Genomic DNA, 17,515 nt, shown 5'->3' on the forward strand with positions numbered 1-17,515 from the left:
ATTTTCCTTTGTATGCTTCATCCATGTATTAAGTAACAGAGTGAACCTTGCCATTGAACTTTGAAGTCACGCTTTTATAAGCTCCTATTAAATCACTTTTGCTAATACCCTTAATGGTGATTCTTTAAGAGGCCCAAACCACTCATTCACAACAAGGAAGTCAGTATTCTGGATATTTGGGGTTGAAGTTAACTAAATCTGGTCTGTGCTATTTGTCAAATTCTAGACATGCAGAAACTAAGGCAGAGGTCTGGTCCGATCATTGTTAAATAAATTGGTAGAGAAATCCATCTCTGTGTGAGTGGGACTCAAACTTATACATGGCAAATCCTGTCAGTAATATTTTTACATATTTTCTGTGTGCAGTCTGGTCACATCAGTCTGTATACATGCAGCAGGTTTCTAGCCTTTATGTTCACCTTTTGGGGGGATTGATTTGTAATTGAGGAATGTTCATTTGTTGAAGTTGGACTTTTCTTCCATAGCTGCTAATGGATTGATAAAGTAAATTATGAAGTTAGTTACATGTAGCATATCTTTCAGGTGACTAGTACGAGTAGAAAACCAAAAATAAAACTAGTGTTAAACAGAAGTGCATTAAAACAATCCTGCTGGCTTTGAGATTTAAAAGACACATTGTACATCTAAAAAGACTGCCTCCACAGTCTTATTATAGTTCAGAGACAAAATTAGAAAAGGATTTGGCTTAACTAAAAGAAAAAAAATAGTCTCTACTCCTTGCACACCACCTCTGGCTCAGCATTCAGCAACAGACATTTGCTTCAACCGTATCTGTACCAGACTAGAAATGGTGCCACCTTAATGAATATATGAGTCATTTGCAGTTTCCTGGAGATGGTTATACTGTACACTGTTGTCCTGGTTTAAGCCCAGCCAGCAACTAAGCACCACGCAGCCGCTCACTTCCCCCCTCCCCCCCCAGTAGGATGGGGGAGAAAATAGGGAAAAGAAGTAAAACTCGTGGGTTGAGATAACAACAGTTTAATAGAACAGAAAAGAAGAAACTAATAATGATAATGATAACATTAATAAAATGACAACAGTAATAATAAAAGGATTGGAATGTACAAATGATGTGCAGTGCAATTGCTCACCACCTGCCGATCGACACCCAGTTAGTCCCCCAGTGGCGATTCCCCCCGCCCCCACTCCCCCCAGTTTCTATACTAGATGTGACATCACATGGTATGGAATACCCCGTTGGCCAGTTTGGGTCAGCTGCCCTGGCTGTGTCCCCTTCCAACTTCTTGGGCCCCTCCAGCTTTCTTGCTGGCTGGGCTTGAGAAGCTGAAAAATCCTTGACTTGAGACTAAACATTACTTAGCAACAACTGAAAACATCAGTGTTATCAACATTCTTCACATACCTAACTCAAAACATAGCACAGTACCAGCTACTAGGAAGACAGTTAACTCTATCCCAGCTGAAACCAGGACAACTGTTCACCAGCCAACCCCATAGGGAAAAGCCATGCCCTGTTTTGGACTGAAGTACTAAATGTCAGGAGAAGATTTCAGATTTTCAGTGGAGGGGGCCTCCCTGATCTGAAGCAGGCTGTTCCAGCTGTGTCTGCTGAGGCTCAAAACTTGAAAAGGCCCTGAGGGAGGATAAGCAAAAGTCAGAAGTAGAAATGTAATAATGGTTCTGTTTGCATGGAGTTTACAGACTGCACGGCTGCATGAAAGGATGTAGTTGGAAGCTTTGCTGGTCTGTGTGTGTCAGTTTGGTTGAACAAATGTCCTGTAAATAAATGAGAAACCCTAGAGAGCCTTTGCTAAACCTGGTCCTTCTGTGAGCTCTCTTGCTAGCTGCTCAGAGCATGACTATTACTGTCTGTGCAGCTGATGGGGTCTTGGCTGGTAATCCATGTATCCCTACCATAAAGAAACAGGGCAAATATTGGCATCTGGAAGCATTAAGTGAATTTGGAACAATCAGCAGTGAATTTCAGTCTGATTAAACAATTTCTGTATTTCAGCAACTTGTGCTGTATAATTTTGATCCTACATAATTCATGCAGTTTAAGAAAAATACTATATATGAGGTTATGACCGGTACTGCAACACTGCACACCTTTCAGTGTGATTAAACTGTGGAATTATATGCAGCATTGATTTGGAATTTGATTTAAAGCTTCAGATATTTGCAGTGGTCAGATTTCTTACTCAACTGAATTCACTTCAATTACTTTTGAATTTTGAAGTGGTGCTCTTGCCATGCAAAGTAGCTGCCATGCCCCTCCATTTTCAATAGCTGCTTGAGGCTTCCTGGCAGTTTTAACATCCAGAGTGTGTTTTTAAAAAAAAAACAAACCAAACAAACAAAAAACTACCAAGACTTTTCTTATGTTCTTTATACTGATTGTGCTCCACTGCGCATTTGTTTGATTTTTATAATTAGTTGTCATGTATCTCTAGCTATACTGTACTACATAAAAATGGAGGAAAGTGCCTTTTAGTTATAGTACACTCATGCTAATGAGAGTACTCATTCAGTATTGTTGTTGTAGCCTTCATTAATAATTATATGCCATAATTCATTTTAGTACTTTTATCAGAAAATAAACTGACTGAAAACCCAAAATACATACTGTATCTTTCATAAAAGTTCTTTCAAGTGCTTGCCAGACCTGATCATCTGTACAGTTGCTGAAAGGATCTAAACTGTAGCTGAAAGAGGAAGAGATAGCATTTAAAAAAGGCAAAAAGTCCTGTTTTCCCAGTGTCTTAAGTATTAACATTTTGGGAATCATTACTATTCTAAAGAAAAAGCTATATTCTTATAAAGTATACTAGCTTCCTATAAGCAATCTTCCATAATTAATCCCTGCCTCACTTCTAAGAATGGCTGCATTTACCTTTCTGTTTAATTATTTTTCCTAAAAAGATGGCATATTATGAAGCTAGATTTACAAAGGTCATAATGCTAACTTTGTCAACAAATTGAGCAAGGTTTTCCAAGGCTACGTAACAGCATGAAAGATGACACTGATTATTTTGTGAAAATGAAGCAGAGTACTGGAGAAGAGTTTAAGGAAAAAAAAAAGTTAATGGAGACCAGGCATTCATTAATTCATTATGTGTTCAGATGCCATTACTCAGTGTTCTGAAGGGAGGTTCAAGAACAGTTGTACACACTCTGAAGCCACTGAAAAGAAAGGCCAGAGATTGTGCTAGACTAACACTTTGGATAGGCTAGTACAGTAACATCCACATAATGGGAAAAAAGGCTGCTAGAGAAGATTTAGGAACTCAGTTTGAAATAATGTCTATTCAACCCAGTTTGTTGTGGTACACGGTGACACATTTCATACCAAAGAGAGAGAATTTTTTTAAATGGTTCACTCATCCATAATTAAAAAATAATTTTACTGTAAAAGGGGGGATATTTACATGTTTTGAAATAGTTTGTACTTTATATAGTTCCCCAAAATTTAATTTATTGTGGATGCCTAGGCAAGTGATTATGAGATTTGGGTTTAGTTTCCAGCTTTGTCTTGACAAAGTCACTTGATCTGTCCCTGTTTCCAGTCTATAATGAGAATTAGTGCTTCCCTTCTCCAACCTTCTGTTTGCTTTGATTGTTTGCTGTGTACAGTCTTCATCTTAGAACCGTGTAATGGAGCTTGGATCTCGGTATTACCTGAGATATTACTAGAAACAAAACAGTACTTGGATCTCAGAGCTTTAAGCTTCTATAATAGCAGTGCAAATTTTAGCATAAGCTAAAAATATTGTATTATGATTTTTTGTATTCCTTTGGAGAAAAAATGTGAGTGTTTAATCATAAAACAACTACCACCTTGTACCTATGAAGTGAATGGTGTCTTCAAGAATGACAGAAAATTTTGTTCTTAGGTCTTGCAAACTAATTATACAGATGTTCACATTGTCTATTAGGACAGTGCCAGCAGTTGGTTCTACTAGTTGAAACAGTGCTACATGTACTGAAGACTTGTCTGCAGGAAATAAAACATGTAATGATGTTTTAAATAGTTATTTGTAGTGGATACTGACCATAGTTGCAGGGGGGTCTACACTGGCAGACCTCTGACTGAATATCTGTGCTCTATTTCCTACAAATGAAGTAGACTATAATTGGCATGACTGCAAGATGCTAACAGTTATGTCTCTTTGCCATTGTATCGTTATGACATGTCTATCATTTGGAGTGTGGAAGAGAGGAATGTATTATTTTTAAGATGTGTGAGATTTGTTCATGCTACTTACTTGCTCCTTTTGGGCTCTCTTGTTGAACATGTTAATAAGTGCACCGGTAATATTAAAAATGGTTTAAAATAAGGGTATTCTTTGAAATTTGCTGAAAGCTACTCAGAAGGTTTCTAATTTTAAGAAAGGAGCATTAATATCTTAGAGGAGCAATGTAAAAATTGAGCCTACACAGTTAATTCTGCTGTTATAGGACAATTTACAAGATTAAATTAATGTACAGCAGACTGTGTGAGCAATCTGGTGGATTAGACAGTTTCACAACTCATAAAGAGTTCCTTCAACTGTAAATGGACAAATACCAATGTGCTAGGATAATCTTTTCATTACTTTCTGAATAGGCAACATTTTTCATGGTTTGTGTGTAATTAAAGATGAAACTTCTAGACTGCCCTCCCTCTGGATATGTTTATACAGCATAATGAAATGTTGCATATCAATAACAAGGTTGGATCTAATTGTGTGAACTGAGATATTAAGAGTAATGCTGCCATATTTACATACTGTTTCACATACGTTAATCCCTGTTTCTCAGCATCATTTATTTATGTGTATGGAGTATACTACACTTAATGCATTGCTTTTTTTTTTTTTTTTTTTCTTTTTTCTTTTAAGCTACTTTATTTAGAATTGTCTTAGGATGTCATTTTATAGACTTGCAATATGTGGTGTGGATCTGTATAGTATAAAAAAATCATAATTTACAGATTAATCTACTTAGAAATGTAGATCTGTGAGAAATACGCCATTAGGTGGCACAAGAAAAAGCATACCCAACAAAAAAGAAGGTGTGTAACATCAAAACATGTTCTTCTGACAATACCAATAGTTTCTTGACCATTAGATTTAATATTTAGTCCTGTGAGCACCACAGAACTGTTTTCTCTATATTTGATTTGATAATCTTTAAATATAATTTCTCCTTGACTTAGCCAGCCTTTGGGAGATTTCAGTGACTCAGTGTTTTGGGTTGTCAGGCATATGTCTCAGAAATTGGTGGGAAAAGTATATTATTCAATGCATGCACAATGTCCTTAATAATACTATTACTTTTTAACAGAATTTAAAATAACTGTATAAACTGTAGTCTTGCTGCCACATTTAGAGGTAGGTCTTCCCAAAGGCATACTCCATTATCTCTTCAACTGAAGTAAATTTTGAGTCTGTCTCAGTTCCTGTTCTCACACACACCTGGAGAATTCCACTCAGCTATAATTTAACCAGAAAAAAAAATCTCATATAATTATTGGAAAATCACCTTTTGTTCATTTTTATCTGTAATAGCTCTGTTGATGAAAGAAAAGTGACTATCAAAGTAAGAGGCTGCTTAAGAGTGAAGCAATACAAAAGCTCATCAACAACAGAATTCAGTGATAGACCCTGAGGCAATTTCCAAGCTATTAGAACTGCCTGTGGAGACTGCCAAGCTGCAGTAGTTACAAAAATATCTTTCACAGTTTGATGTTTTTCTGGCCTCTCTTCTTATTTTAAGGAGATATTGCATAGTTACTAAAAGGCAATAAACAGTATATTTAGTGTGAAATTTTAACTAAATATATTGTAACAACACTAACAATCAAGTAGTAATGCTACTATAGTGTGTTCATTTCTCTACACTAATTTTTAGTAGGTGTTCGAATTTTAAGCATAAATAGAAGTACAACTGAGGTGAAAAAAGGCTAAGATGGAAAAAATGCTTATTGCACATAAGCGTTTTATTATGATTTGAAATATTTGCAGACTGAAAGATTATTTAAAAAAACAAACAAAAAACAAAACAAAAAAACAACAGAAGCACTAACCTGAGATTGCACGATGATGATGATGAAGACAAAAATAACACAATTCTGTTTATTATGAAGGAAGCAATTCTAATTCCTTCTATGCAATGAAGCAAACTAAGATTCATTTTTTCTTATGCATTCTAAAAAACTGAGTTATGTTCACGTATTCTAAACACCCATGTTTAGAACAGTTACTTTTTTTTTTTTTTTTTCCTTAACAGTACACAAAGAAAGTAATCAAATTTGGGGCATACTGTACTAAATGTGATACAGATACAAAAAGAAAACAGTCTCTGCTTTGCCCTTAGTGAAATACTTCCCATCTCATTTTAAGAAGATACTACAAGTGAGTTTAACAAGCTATAGAAGGGCATTAATGTGAAATGAAATACATATTCAATAACAACGTGTTGTGGTTTAACCTCAGCCAGTAACTAAGCACCACACAGCTGCTCACTCACTTCCCCCAAACCCAGTGGCATGGGGGAGAGAATTGAAAAAAAAAAAAAAAAGTAAAACTCATAGATTGAGATCAGAACAGTATAATAGAACAGAAAGGAAGAAATTAATAATGTTAATAACAGTAATAAAATGACAATAATAATAAAAGAATTGGAATGTAAAAAACAAGTGATGTACAGTGCAATTGGTTACCACCTGCCGACTGGTGGCCAGTTAGTTCCTGAGCGGCAATCTCTCCCAGCCCCATTCCCGCCAGTATATATACTAGGCATGACATCACATGGTATGGAATACCCCGTTGGCCCATTTGGGTCAGCTGCCCTGGCTGTGTCCCTTCCCAACTTTTTGTGTCCCTCCAGCCTTCTTGCTGGCCAGGCATGAGAAGCTGAAAAACTTAGTCTGAACATAATTGGCAACAACTGAAACATCAGTGTGTTATCAACATTCTTCTCATACTGAACCCAAAACATAGCACTACCAGCTACTAGGAAGAAGATTAACTCTATCCCAGACGAAACCAGGACACAATGGCATATAGATTAGCTACATGTATAAGTTTGTGTTGTACAAGATCTCTTTGCAAAGTATGGACTTCTACTGCTCTCCTTTTTGTTGCTGTGCCTTGGCATGCTTGCAAAATGCTGTCTGAATATAAGTAGGGTACAATGTGGCTCAAGAGAATTTAAGTCTTGAGCTATGTGTTATAAACAGTGGCTAGAATAAGAAAATTACATGTAACAACGTAATTTAATAACTACATTGACCTGTAAATAATTTGTTTTACCTGGATGGTGTAAGGTAATGTCAAATATTTTGATGCAGCGCTTAACGGAAGGAGAGCTCAAAACAACAAATAATGCCACAATCAAAGTCAGGAAGCTCACAAGGATATCTGTTGTAACTGCAAAGCAGAATAATGCACAATTGAATAACAGCACATGTTTGGCATTTTCATTAGTTAAATTTTTAACCCTGAAATGAAAGCAAAAATGAACATTCAGTTTTATATAAAACAGTTTTTAACATAAGCGGAAGTTTCATGTCAAATGTTGCAGTGCTGATTTTTAATCATAAGCTTCCTGAATGTTTTCACACAAAATACTGTGCAAGCACCATTTACTGAAGCAGGCGTGTTGATTACAAACTTACAAAGAATCAGTTTAGATTGCCACATTTTTTAAGGGAAGTACTAAATTCTGAAGAGAATCTGGCAGGTCAGGTGTTCTTACTACTATGCTCCCATGTGATAAAGATACTTGGATTGGTATGTGCTGCTTGGGGAATATATTTTCTAAAAGATGCTGTTTCCAGCGAAACCCTATCAGTTTGAGAAGCACTCTTCTTGGGCATACTTTATCTTTTCTCTTTTTACTGAACGTAAATGCACGTGTGAAAGGACTAATATTTAATATGGTAATAAACCTGTTGTTTACTAAGTCTGGCAGATTGGTGGGTAAACTTTACTTCAGTACACACATTGAAAGGTAAATTCTATGCAAGCATGGAAATTGAAGCTAAACTCTGTTCAAATGTAGAAAAGAGAATTACGTATGTAACTTATTTCTGTCTCCGTATACAGATGAGGCAAGAGGTTAGCCAAGGAACTCTGGAGGTAAGTTGAAGAATAATGATCCTGTCTTGCAGAAACTGTGATAGGCATCTATAAATTTCACTTATATTGACAAAAGTGTATGTGATATCTTCACTGTATTTGGGTAGGATCCACAGTCCTCAAAGGGGCAGAGTATGTACAAATTTGAGATTTTATGAGTATAAAGGGACTACAACTAAATGTAATCATGCGGTGTAGGGCCCTTTCATTGTTCCTGAGAATCAAATCTCTGCATGGATATGAACTATCCTATTTAACATTTCTGTTGGACAGTGAGAGAGCCTCTGGTCTGCACGGCATACCTTGAATATACTGATGTCTCACTGTTTAGAAACATGTTAGATCAGTATGTTTTAATTAGCCTAATAAACCACTGGTTACCAGTTTAAACTGCAGTGCATTCTCTACTCCCTTATATGCTGGGTTCTGGACAAACCTTCTTACTCTCTTTGAGACAGCTTCCCTGAGGATAGATGTAGCAATACCTGTTGCTTTAAAAACCCACTAATAAGAGTCATTGAACCTTATCTCTTTAAAAGGGTTCTAGAGATTGCTTAAAACTCAAAGGTAAAAGTATGTGCTGTGTTTAAATATTGGCACAATGAGATTGGATTTAATGGTGTTTGTTAAATTCTTTTGAGGGTCTGTAGTGGAAACTGGTAGCATTCCTGTGGCTGCTCATTTTCTAAATATAAAAAGCTCTGGGATCTTTGCTGCTTGTGTAGCATGGTAACTTTGACGGAAACATTCTTTTATCACTCTGTCAAGGTTTCGTCAAACTCAGTGGGGATATCAGCCTACAGGATCCACAATCAGCTGAATTTAAAGGTAGTGTTGCCTACCTAAATTAGAGGAAAAATGAAACAAAGAATGTCAATTGTATTTGTCTTACTGGTTGATAGAGTCGTCTTTTCTGTCATAAGCATGAATTATACTAAGACCTTGCACAGAGGAGACTATATGAGACAACAGTGGTGATCTGCTGATTTTCATTCTTGTTAGTTCATGGATAGTTCTCAGAAAAAACCTGCAACACTATAGAAACACAATGTACTAATTCTATGTGCCAGTAAAACCCCCAGGTGTAAACCACAGCTGATAATTTGGTAATGATACTGCCTCATGCAGGTGATTTGAACTGAAACTTTGCAATGTGTGTACAGTGACAGCTCTCAAATGCTTTGTGCTGTATAATTTTGCCTGAATGTCCCAAGAATGCAGAACTCTATATTCTTCCAGCCTCTGCTTTGCTTTTTCTTATCAACTGAGTTCTGCTTTCAAGTTGGAGAAAATGGAGACTATGGCCTTATCTCTTACTTTTAACTTTTAAAATATTTTGCACCCTCAGAAACCTACAAGAAAGTAGTCCCTCTATTTCTGGAGCAGGGTGACAATAATTTTATCTAGGTTTGGCATAGTAATAGAAAGTTAGGACAGCCTTCTGGCTTGCAGTTTCAACAAATACCCATTTTAGGAGTCTAGCCTAGGACACCTTTAAAAGCCTGTTTGAGGGAGTAGCTACCAGTATTTGAATTGGTTCCCTTCAGGTTATCTCAGGTCACTAGTCAGTTGAAAACTGTGGCCACACTTGCTATTTCTGTACCTACTTTCTCCTCAGGTCCTCCCTGAAGGTTTTAGCATAGAAAAATGTTACTAATACATTTTTCGTATTCAGAATCTCCTGTCATGTTTCAGTGCTCATAATGCATTAGTAACAAAATAATGCAAGATCCTCAACCTTGCAAAATCTCTCTTACATTATTTTGTGTCCTTCCATTGATGATGTATTATGAATATTGAAGTATGACAAAACATACAAGAAGAACAATGAAAATGCTTTAATTGATAGTCAGAAGGGGAGAGAGGCTTGAAGAATAGCAATACATCTAATCAAGCATATGCCCTTCAAAAAACCCCTGGGTTCTCTGGAGTCACGGTTGAATGTGAGAAAGTATCTTTGAATTTTCTAAATTCTTGCACTGCTGGATGCTCTCTGTCATGTGCTATAGCAGTGAATTTCCAGCCACTTCAATTTGCCATTCCTGCTAACCTGGCCTATTTCTGGAGCTTTGTTGCTATCCGTAGGACTCTGGGTGAACAGGCAGTAGTGGTTGACATGTACCTCTGTAATCATACTCTGCACAGATGAAGAGACTTGGCTACATTTGGAAAAAATGGTTTAACCAAAGCCTGAATGCAGCCCTTTATACAAAAAGCAGAGAATAATTGACAGCTTGCCATGCTGGATGTGCTTGCTATTTAAGATACTTGGTTCTACAGTTCTCAGCTTCTGATAAGCCTTTACAAAATAATCTGCAGAATTGAAGTTTAAGAATAAAATACAAAAGCACACACTATAAATTTCTTTAGGTCAAACAAAAAGGATAATTCAAATCACTTAAAATATCTTGAAGGAATAGTACATCAACTTACTTGAAAAAACCAAAAATAATAGCTGTGATAGCAACTGCAATTAGCAGAAAAGGAGAAACGAGCTATTTTGACTAGAATAAAGAAGACTTGAAACTGCTGCAAAAAATTCTCAGCATGAAATGGAAGGCTCACATCCAATTCATCCATATTATTAGAAAAAAGGTTCATTAGCCTGCCAGTGGGATTTGTATCAAAGAAACTCATTGGACTCTAAGATCTGTGGATAAAGGGAAGGAGCAGGATCAGATGGTAGCCTTTGTCTTTTACTGTAGTGAGAGTTTATGTAGTAATGCATACAATATAATCTTGGCTAAGATTAAAATTATAGGAGTAGCAAACAATTTTATTACAGCTTTTACAATATCAGCATTTATAAAGCAGCTTTTGAAAGTAAAATAAATTTCATAAAGTCTTTCTGTTGTTTTCATAAGTAAAGCAAAAAACGAAATAAGTGCATGAGAGTCAGGATATCAAGGATTTGATGATTTTTTAGCAAAACCTACTGCCTCCACTCAGCTCTGATTTATACACGAATAATAGCAACTTAAAGCAGATTAGAGGTGCTGTTATAGACTTAGGTTACACAGAATGATAGTTTTTACTTAGAGACCTTGTCAGAGGGTTTTAGACATTTTGTGAAAATTAACCAATTGAGAGGGTTTTATAGGTAGTACTTTTTGTAATATAATAGAAAATCTGATGCAAAAGACTGAGATTCATATAATCTGCTTCAGGTACCTATAATGTAGATGTCTGCATCCAAGCCTGTTATCTAAGCTCCCTTTACAATCAGTGGAAATAAGTACATGCTTGTAGAGGACTGTTCATCTGACATGTTTCAGGCATTTTCTCTCAGGATGGGATGAATTTCACTTAAGTTGCTAGTTTTCTCCTTCAGTTGTTAAGGAAGTCTAGATAAATAAGTATTCTTTACTAACTGCAAAGACCAAGGTAGTTGCTTTACCTTATAAAATACATTATAAGATAATGTAGAAGGAGCCTTTAATGTTGCCTTTGTAAAATATAAACCCTTTAATGATGCTTAGTATGATCATGGTCACCATGCTGATTCCATAGACTAATAGATAAAAGTATGTTCTAGGATTGGCTGAGATACTTTGCAGCACAACAGTTTTTGTTTCGTTATCCAAAATGTTGTAGTTTTCCTTTAAAAAATACAGAAACAGAACCATGATCTAAATCTTTGCTGATCTTCACTGATACAATGATAGATAGGAGTGGACAAAGACAGGGCAGCCGAAATAGAAGGCAGCTCTTCTACACTGCTTTATCTTTTTTTCCCCCCCTTCTTTTTTCTTTTTTTAAAATTGGAAAACGGGTCCGAGGAAGACTGACGTATAAAGCGGTTTGAGGACATCTTATGCATAGAAAAATCCTTGGATCTATAGGCTTTATACAAGGCGCTCTTGTATCACACAGATGCCACATTTTTATTGTATTGAGTTATGAAACATTTGTAATAATTTTACTGATTTATTAGTTAAGTACTCTCTATAAATTTTTACAGTATTTAGTTTCACCATCTAAAACTGCATTTTGACCCGAATCATACTCCCTTCTTCTTTTAATACCTCACTTTCCATTTGATGTAACTGTCAACTTTACTTTTTTTTATGCTTTCAGACTTTTGTTTTAGGTGTCTGGATAGCTTGGAAGTTTGTAGCATTTCCTCCACTAAACACAGTGAAGTTTTTTCACAGGCAGTATAAAGTTAAGTTACAGAGGGTAATTCTCTTGAGTTTTTAAAGATGTGTTTGAGCTCCGTGTTATTGTAACTAGATTCAGATGGCTGTGATGTATTTCTTGTTGCTATGTCTCTTCCTCTAGAAAGAATACATTTAAAGTTCTACGTGCCTCCTATGCATCTGTCAAGTTATATAGAATCATGGAGTGGTTTGGGTTGGAAGGGACCTTTAAAGGTTATCTAGTCCACCCACCCTGCAATGAGCAGGGACATCTTCAACTACATCAGGTTGCTCAGAGCCCCATCCAACCTGACCTTGAATGTTTCCAGGGATGGGGCATCTACCACCTCTCTGGGCAAATTGTTCCAGTGTTTCACCACCCTCATCACAAAAAATTTCTTCCTTATATTTGTCTGAATCTACCCTCTTTCACTTAAAAACCATTACCCCTTTTTCTGTCACAACAGGCCACGCCAAAATGTCTGTCCCCATCTTTCTTATATAACCCCTTTAAGTATTGAAAGGCCACAATAAGGTCTCCCCAGAGCCTTCTCTTCCCCAGGCTAAACAACCCCAACTCTCTCAGCCTTTCCTCATAGGAGAGGTGTTCCATCCCTCTGATGATTTTTGTGGCCCTCCTCTGGACCCGCTCCAACAGGTCCGTGTCTTTCTTGTGCTGAGGACTCCAGAGCTGGATGTGGTACTCCTGGTGGGGAGCAGAGGGGGAGAATTGCCTCCCTCAACCTGCTGGCCACACTTCTTTTTATGCAGCCCAGGATATGATAGAAATACCTTGAGTTAAGAATTTTTCATAGTCAAAGCTTTAGGTGTTTTCTAAAACCCACACTTGTTCAATTCAAACTATTTACAGTTAAGATAGAAGTCAGAATTCTTAATTGGATTCTTTGGAAAAAGGGGGGAAATGTTGCAAAGTGCATGAAATATTTCTTAAAACTAGTGGTTTATAATTCTAATTTTGGTTTGATCAATGTAGTGACTATAGTAACAACACTGGTTATTGTGAAATGAGGTTGATGACAATAGAATAGGGATGTGCAATTACTGAGATGGAGATAGATGACTAAAAGGTTAATCTGTAGTAGGATTCGAGAAGAGCAGGGTTGTATGTCATAATTGTCTAATAGTCAATATATTATAAATATGCTAAATTTGACCTTTATTGCTCATATATTTCAGATATATCTACAACTATCCCTCTAAGAATCAGAAATCAACTAGAATATTACTTATATTCCTGTGCACGTACCTCTGAGCCTTGCTGTACCCAGGAACTCAGCCACCAGTTACTGAAGGCTGAAGAGCCCATCATCAGCATACAGAAGGAGTACCATGAAACACAAAGTGAAACCCAGCAATGGAAAATAAGACCACATTGAGGGAGTAGAAGTAATTTCACACATGAAATTTATTTAATGTGCTGGGTAGCTTCTCAGCAAAGACATTATTACTTAATCCTTACTTGTTTTTCATTTTTCATATATGTGGAGCTTCTGTTTACAAAAATTGGAATGAAGAATTGTGCTGGTTTTGGCTGCGATAGAGTTAATTTTCTTCATAGTAGCTAGTATGGGGCTATGTTTTGGATTTGTGCTAAAAACAGTGTTGATAATGCCGAGATGTTTTTGTTACTGCTGAGCAGTGTTTACACAAAGCCAAGGCCTTTGCTGCTTCTCACCCCACCCCACCAGCGAGTAGGCTGGTGATGCACAACAAGTTGGGAGGGAACACAGCCGGGACAGCTGACCCCAACTGACCAAAGGGATATTCCAGACCATATGATGTCATGCTCAGTATATAAAGCTGGAGAAAGGAGAGGGAAGGGGGGAACATTTGGAGTGATGGTGTCTGTCTTCCCAAGTAACCGTTACGCATGATGGAGCCCTGCTTTCCTGGAGATGGCTGAACACCTGCCTGCCCATGGGAAGTGGTGAATGAATTCCTTGTTTTGCTTTGCTTGTGTACGCGGCTTTTGCTTTACCTATTAAACTGTCTTTATCTCAGCCCACGAGTTTTCTCACTTTTACCCTTCTGATTCACTCCCCCATCCCACTGTGAGGGAGGTGAGTGAGCAGCTGCATGGTGCTTAGTTGCTAGCTGGGGTTAAACCATGACAAGAGTATAATCTTTTTTACTTAGTGACATTAATGTAAATTCTGCCCAAATAAAATTTGAATAAGAACATCAAAACTTAGTTCATATACAGGGGAATATCTAGCTTGATGTTTATCAGAAGCATGCCAAAGGGCAGATTCATATTAAACAAAATTATTCCTGTGCGTATACGTCTCATGCATGATCTGTGAGTGACTTTTCATTAAATTAGTGACTGAGAGAAGATGTTTTGTGTGTTTATAAAGAGGAACCACTGGACACTGCATAAAGAATCTGAACCTTTTAAAAGAACTGGCATTCAAACAGTTAGCAAAAACACACTGGGCATAAATCCAACAAGGATTCTAAAAATTTGTAATACACGTGTAAAAATTTCAGTGGGTCTCAGTCCTTTTTTTAGAGATTGATCAACAGAATAGAACTTTATTGATAAAGGTATAAAACAACAACAAAAATCTAATAATTCTAGATTGCAGTTGCCAGTAAACCTAATCTTGTTTTTAAATAGCCTGGAAATGTCCCCACCGTATGTAAGTTCAGCTGACCAAGATGTTCCAGATTTTGATAAGTCTAAAATCCGAGTGAGAGCCAAGTGTTAGCTGCTTTATGTTCATGCTGGCTATACACAGTTCCTTTTTTTTTTTTCTTTCAATGATTTTCTCTACTAAAATATTTCTTGTTGAAGAGGAAAAGAAGCAATCTGCATTTTTAGTTTATAGATCTTTCAAAAGTTTATTAAGCTTTATTTTTTGGAAAATACATTCTTTAATGTAGTGCATTTGTCACATTTCAATAAAGTTAAAGCAGGGATATTTAGCTGAAACAGAGAATAACTCAGTTTGATACTGTGCACCTTAGTTTTGAATGAAAGGAGGAGAACTCCTGTTTCACCTTTTCTTGAACAAGTTGGTTTATAGGAGCTGCAATACAAATATCTTTCTAGGACTAGATGTGGTCATTTTTGTGCTAGTGTCAGCCAATATTAAACATGTTTTAGCCCAATAACCAGACAAAAGAACCTTTGTGTTAGTTATTTCATGGGAACATTCTGTCAAATGTACTTATTCATATGCTTTTGCTAGATGCTGCTGTATGGCAAGTACTCCTTCCAGTTTTGTAGCAGTTATTGAATGACTAACAAATTGTGATAAATTATATGTACTTACTAAGAGTGATGAGTAGCTTTTAGGTCTGCATACAAAAGTGTATTGATATTCCATTTTTCCCTTCTCATCCTTGACAGAACAAATGTCAATAGAAAGAAATGCAAAACCCAAATTTTGTTCCATGAAAAAGTAGTTATAAATCCATTTCCCCCTCCCACCCTTTTTTTTTTGTCTGAATTGAACTAGGAGGGCAGAATTTTTATAGATTAAAAAGTGATTTGTCATCTGTGAAATGAATGTTCAAGGTATAAAGAAAATGGCTGTGGGATGATGTAATAGAGATCTGCAAAGATGGGAGTGAACTGAAGAGGATGAGTAGGAGGACCCAAGGGTGATGGTTCTTTGTACCATATGCAGTAAATTTGTAGAACTTGCTGTGGATGCTTTACATGGTTTCAAAGGTAGACTGGACAAGTTCGTGAGGGGGAAATCTATTGAATATTACTAAATATTCAGAAATTACAGTTAGTTCAGGAATTACATAACATGGCATTTAAATAGTTAAACTCAATCCCACTATCTGTGTCATTAATGGAAATGTTAAAATAGTATTCATCCTAGGTAAAGACTTGTACAGTGTTTTTGCCAAGGGAGGAGTGAAGCAGATGAAGTAGAAGGATGGTTCTGCCTGTCCATTGAGGCTGTAGGAATTTCAGAGTCCAGGATTGTGTTGGGTGCAAAGGAGGAATCAGGTCAAGCTAGTATAAAAGGTCAAAAGAAAACAGCTGTCAGCGAAGACAACTAGCTTAAGCCTTTGCTTAAATTGTTCTGGAATGATCAGTAGGCAGAACCCACACAGGTGATGCAACTAGTAAATATTTGCTCTCATTTCTTGTTTTACCTTGTTGATACAAGATAATTAGTTAGCTTGCCAAACAAACAAAAAAAAGGTTCTTTTTATTTAATGATTTACCTTTCAAAACAGTTGGGCGCTTAGACATTTATACATCAGCTAATTGGTTTTTATGGCCACTCCTTTTATTTCCTGAAAGGTACTTGCTCTTAACAAACAAACCACCAACATGTTTCCAGTCCTTAAGGCCACGAAGAAAACTCAAAATCAAAAGAAACAAATGTAACGCCGTGGAGGTTTGTCTTTTTTTGAGATGAGACTGACAGAACTCATAAGCTCTGTTCATCTCAATAGATACTATGTGTGAAGTTAAAAATTACTTTTTAGTGTCAACATTGTCTTGTTACTGATCTTTGTAGTGGATTTGCCACAAAAATATGTCTCTCTACTCTTGAAAATGTAATCACTTTGTATTTACATATTATTCCCTCTTTTCTACCCCCAGTGCACCTACAGCAATCTTCAGATGTATTGCTCATTTTCTATTCTATTTCTAAAAAGAAAGCAGTGTCCCTTTGATGCTTATTTGCTTATATAGTTTGAAGAATTTTTACTATTTTGTTAAAATACGTATACATCTCTTATACCACAGTATTCATAAGTGAAAAAAAACCCCCTCTGTTTACCTCCTGTAGTTGATGCATTACCGACAGTATTGTTTTTCTCCTTTAAGGCCTCTTTTATGCAGTGTTCAAAAATATGCATTCCAGCATGTGCATTAACTGCTGGTAAGGGATCATCCAACAAATAAATATATCTTTTGGCATAAACAACATGCACAATGATGATCCTTTATTTCTGATCATCAGAAAGGTAGAGACCTCTTTCATCTAAGAGGAAGAGAGAACTACGTAAGTTAGAGGACAGACACCTACACAAAACACAGTATTATAGAAAATAGCTCTGCATTCATAATTACAATTGATCCATGATTTACACTGGATGTGTTCTTAATCAGATGAGGATTTACTTATCTAATACAGTTTTAGCCTTCCATGGAGCAACACTATTGAATGACACACAACTTTTGTGAGGCTTGATTCTGAGACTCGGTCTTTGTTAGTGTTGCAGTTGCTGGCTTGCACACGTTCATAAAAGAGCACTGTCACCTGTCTC

The 17,515-nt window shown here is 36.6% G+C and overlaps 1 long non-coding RNA gene across 2 annotated transcripts in view; it reads left to right on the plus strand.

Moving 5' to 3' along the window:
- LOC128146257 (uncharacterized) overlaps nucleotides 1-14,032 on the plus strand; it is a 74,434-nt gene extending 60,402 nt beyond the window's left edge. For both annotated transcript variants that reach the window (XR_008236715.1, XR_008236716.1), the window contains 3 exons: nucleotides 8,076-8,108; nucleotides 8,877-8,936; nucleotides 13,908-14,032. This is a non-coding gene — a long non-coding RNA (uncharacterized LOC128146257). The remainder of the gene's footprint in view (nucleotides 1-8,075; nucleotides 8,109-8,876; nucleotides 8,937-13,907) is intronic.
- The last annotated feature ends 3,483 nt before the right edge of the window (nucleotides 14,033-17,515 follow it).

This window comes from Harpia harpyja, chromosome 9, assembly GCF_026419915.1.
Source record: "Harpia harpyja isolate bHarHar1 chromosome 9, bHarHar1 primary haplotype, whole genome shotgun sequence".
Lineage (NCBI taxonomy): Eukaryota > Metazoa > Chordata > Aves > Accipitriformes > Accipitridae > Harpia > Harpia harpyja.